The sequence below is a fragment of the Furipterus horrens genome, unplaced genomic scaffold (assembly GCF_987537825.1).
Source record: "Furipterus horrens unplaced genomic scaffold, mFurHor1.1.pri manual_scaffold_3, whole genome shotgun sequence".
Taxonomy (NCBI): Eukaryota; Metazoa; Chordata; class Mammalia; order Chiroptera; family Furipteridae; genus Furipterus; species Furipterus horrens.
Window position 1 is genome coordinate 172,847,192 of NW_028327173.1, and position 4,831 is coordinate 172,852,022.

General features: G+C 43.8%; 1 pseudogene; it reads left to right on the forward strand.

The window, feature by feature from the left end:
• Positions 1–2,737: 2,737 nt before the first annotated feature.
• On the forward strand, positions 2,738–3,927 carry LOC150016751 (glycerophosphodiester phosphodiesterase 1 pseudogene; annotated as a pseudogene).
• The last annotated feature ends 904 nt before the right edge of the window (positions 3,928–4,831 follow it).

Consider the following 4,831-nt stretch of genomic DNA (forward strand, 5'->3'; position numbering starts at 1 on the left):
AAAAATGAACGTGCTAAGGACATTTTTTCTTTTTGATCCACTGTTTGCAGTAGAATTATATATATGTATATGTAAATCCATTTTGAATACATACATTTTTGTATTTGAAAATTGTTTTAAAAAATAAAAAGAAAAGTATAAAGCTGTTATTTATTCTGCATTTGTTAAGATCCATTGCTAGTTAGTATACCCATTGGGTATATATTGCTTCTACATTTGTATTTGCAACAGTGAGCTTTATATCTACATAAACTGTAAATAATCCTTTCTGTGAAAGGATCAGCATATCGGGATGATACCAAAAGTGTGTAAAAAAAAAAAACTTCATTATTTTGTAATTATTCTTATAGGCATTTCATGGCAAGATTAACAGTCAATAAAGTTACTTTTTATTTGTCTTTGAGTGTTGTTTGTTAGTTGAGTTCTCACATAAACAAAAACTGTTAAAGAATGAATGTTTTCTTTGTGCTCTTTCCTATACTAGAGCACATTAAAGGACAACCTACAGTTCCAGTGTGATGGAATGCTGAGTCCTGCCACGTGCCAGGCCCTGCTCCACATGGGTTAGAAGTTCATTTGTTAACTTGCTTAATCCTCATATTCCCAGAAGGCAGGTACTGTTATTATTCTCAAGTTAGAGATGAAGGAACCAAGGCTCCAAGAGGCTAAGTCCAGTCCGCAAGGTTGTAGCAATCAGCCACTCTTCAGTTCCAAATTGTGGGGCTGAAATGACTACTTATTTAAATATATTTTTTTAAATTAAAATAACTGTTGTACTATAAAATTTTGCCCTTAAAACAATCACCATTGGAATGGTTTTATGTCAGAAAACAAACTGGTTGCATTTAAAGCATGTATTCACAGACTGAATGTGAAGGCAACGGGGCATAAAGGACAGAGCCCAGAGCTTAAGAGTCCACACACAGGACTCTGAGATGTCCTGGCTCTCCTAAAAGAAAATTCATTACCTTCTCTTTGCTCCTGTCTTCTTGGTTATAAACACAAGAATAATATTTCAAAGGACTGTTGGGGATTACGTAAGATAATAGGTGTAATATGCCCTGGATGACTAAGGTGGGAAAGGGGAAGTTTTTTACATCTGACAAACGTTGAACTTTTATAGTATTAAGCCATTTGGTCATTTGGATGATAAAATCCAAAACAGAAGCTTCCTAGTGGGGTGTTATGAATTTTGCAAAGTATCTGGTAAATTGTAAGTAAACTAGAGGCAAGGGAAATACTATCTGTTTGCCTACTATGTGTCTGATACTACACACATCATGTCTAATCCTCACAACTCTTCAAGGGATTGTCACCCTCATTTTGTCGCTGAGGAAATTCTTAAACTTGCTTAAGATCCTACAGCTAGTAAATGATAGAGTGGAGTTTTAAACTCAAACTTGTCTCCAAAAGCTTTCCTTTTTCTGTTACATACACCATGTTACCCACTGGGCTTAGAGAAAGCTCAGAATCTAATAGAGAAGACAGACTTAAAATTTTGCTAGTGTGATAAAGAGATTTATTTGTTCATGCACTTTTATTTTATTTTTTTGTGCACCCATGCTCTGCCAGACATACATGGGACTTCTGTATTGCTTTGGCACAGGCAGAGCAGACCTAGGGTGTGGGAACAGGAGGTAGGAAGAACAGAGAAGGCTTTACTTGGATAAAGAGCCTTGAATGGGGCCTTCTAGCAGGATGGGGTGAGGTACAAGCTGTCCAGGCAAAGGCGTAGAAGTTGGAGACAACCTGCAAGGACCCACAAGGGACCTTTGACTTGAAAAGACTCTCCAGCCTCATCATGAAAGGACTTGGGTGCCCAGATGAGGACATTGAGATTTTTCTGAATAGCAAGGACCCATTGAAGAGGGGCCTGATGGGAAAGATGTGTTTGAGGTTTGAGAGAAATCATGGGAGCAGTGCTAGTCGAAGGTGGGGAGGGGGTAGCTACACTAGAGATGGACTAAGCATGCAGCAGCCAGGAGAAATGGGAAAATTCAAAAGCTCTGTGGGATGTGGAATAACAGGACTGTAACACACACCCACACACACAAGGTTGTCACCTCCTAAGCTAAATACTGGAGACAGGCAGTTTTGCCGTAATCAGAAATATTCATTGGAAGACTAAAGAGTTAGTTACTGCTTTATGTTATAAATTAAAAATATGCCCTCCACGGATACTTTGTATATTGACACACTGGCCACCAGCAGTCTAGTCTGGCTGTGGTTCTCAACCCTGGCTGTACATTAGAATGACCTGGAGTGTGAAACAGCAATGCCTAGGCCCCAGAACAGAGCTTCTGACTTATTAGTTCTGGGGTGGGCAAGGTGCTATAAAAGGTTTTGCAAGCGATGCTAATCCCAAGCAGTACAGTCCAATCAGGTTATCTGCTCCTGAACTAGCATGACCCATACTTGGGGTGGGCTGCAACTCCAGAGTGTCCAGGTATATTCATTTTGTGCGAATGACATTGTTTTTTCTTCTGCCAATATAGCTGTCAGAGCGTAGATCAGAGTTCAAGTGAGGCACTGAACTCGCTGTTACAGAAGGTCTGGACACCCACGTTCTGGAGACTTAGGTGTTACATGGGTATGGCTGTTTGGCTAAGCCAAAGGGCCGGGGTTACATGAGTATCGTAAAAATACTCTAAACTGGCCATTGTGCGGCGCTGTACTCCTCGAAAGGTTCTTCTTAGGAAAGTACCTGGGGGTCTTGTCCTTGCTTTTCCCTCTCCTGTTCTGGGAGCCCGGCGGGTCCGGGACTCCCGTCCGTGCCGGTGCGGGCGCCGGCATGTGGCTGTGGGAGGAACAGGGGGGCCTCCTGGGCCCCTTCTCTTTCATACTGCTGGTGACACGTAGCCCCTTCAATGCCTGCCTCTTCACCGGCAGTCTCTACCTCCTGCTGCGCTTCTTCAGCTTTGAGTCTTTGCCCCCCCGCAGGGCCCTGCAGGTGCTCAAGCCTCGGAACAGCGTTTCCGCCACTGCCCACCACGGCAGTAGCCACAATGTTCCCGAGAACACGCTGCTGGCTGTTCGGCAGGCAGCTAAGAATGGAGCAACAGGCGTGGATGGAGTTGGACATTGAGTTTACTTCTGATGGGATTCCTATCTTAATGCATGATAACACAGTAGATAGGACGACAGATGGCACTGGTCGATTTTGTGATTTGACTTTTGAACAAATTAGGAAGCTTAATCCTGCAGCAAATCACAGATTAAGGAATGATTTCCCTGATGAAAAAACCCCTACCCTGAGGGAGGCAGTTGCAGAGTGCCTAAATCAAAACCTCACAATCTTCTTTGATGCCAAGTGCCATGCAAATAAGATGAGACAAACAGACCAGAATGTAGGAATAGCTTTAACTCACAGACCTTGGAGCCTTAGCCATACAGGTGGTTACGCTATGATGCTTTCTGGAAACAGTCCATGTTTGTGGTCATGGCCATTTTGCTTGATTGGAGCATGCACAATATCTTGTGGTACCTATGTGGAATTTCAGCTTTCCTCATGCAGAAGGATTTTGTATCCCCGGACTACTTAAAGAAGTGGTCAGCTAAAGGCATTCAGGTTGTTGGTTGGACTGTTAATACCTTTGATGAAAAAAGTTACTATGAGTCCCATCTTGGTTCAAGCTATATCACCAACAGCATGTTGGAAGACTGCGCATCTCAGTTCCAGACTTTTCCCCAGGGAGGAGACCATGGGTACAGAGATCGCCTGCTGGCCTCATGAAGGGATATTGAAAAACCCTTTGTGCTAGCCCAAGACATGGGGGATCAGGCAGCCAGCCAAGCAGTCGTGGGTAATTGCATTTTTACCTGAACCAAAGCAAATCTTGATGTTGCCACTGTGCTTCATGGAGAATGCCTGAGTTAAACACTGTTGTTCTTGAAAACCTGGGTCTGCAAAAAGGCACAACAGCCCCTGCCCAGCCCTAGCTGAGGCATACGCCAGTGAGGATAAGCACAAATTGAGTTGAGCAGTTTGGGGGTGCAAATGCAAATGCATGGGAAATGCATGATCATTCAAAGTTGACATTTTAAAACTTGACACATGTTCTTATTTAAAATATTTGCCTTTGGCTTCACAGCAGGGACCCTCTGAGTCGAGCCTCCTCGGCACCTACACACATCTGCTGTCCCAGGGCACGGTCACCTTTCGCTCCGTCACCACGGGCCTTGTCAGGAAGCAAACGGCTCAACTGGTACAGACAGAGAGCAGCTCAGTTCGCCGCTGCCTTCTCCTCCTCCTCCCGGCCATATTGCCGGTCTCGGGCGGCAGCGCGGGCTCCTGGCAACGGCCACGCCGGCCGGACGAAAACTACAATCCCGGAGGTGCGTAAGCGTCCTGGCCCAGAGACGGAGAGCGTGGTACTTATGAGAGCGCGGTACATGATGGGAAATGTAGTCTTCACTGCAAGCTAACGTCTCTACCGTTATCGTTAGAATGCGAACGCTCCCTTTTTCTGTGATCGTTGAAAAAACATACGACATTCACCAAAATTTTCTCTGTAAATAAAAAATTGCAGAATCCTAAAAAAACAAAACAAAACTTTAAACTCTCCCTGCCACTGTTTTATTTGCCTCATCATTACTCGGATGCTTCATACAAGTTGATCCACACACACAGGTATAGTGAAAAATAAGCTAAATTCCACCTCACCCTTTGATTCTTAAGACATGTATTCTGGGTTAATGGAGGAGGCTGACCTCTAAAAAGTTCTGCTCAGAAGCTGTGAGCCATTTGGGGGATGGATTTATATACTCTCAGGAGATTAATTGAAGATCACTAAACACGACATCTATAATTAACTGCCCCATTACTTAGCAT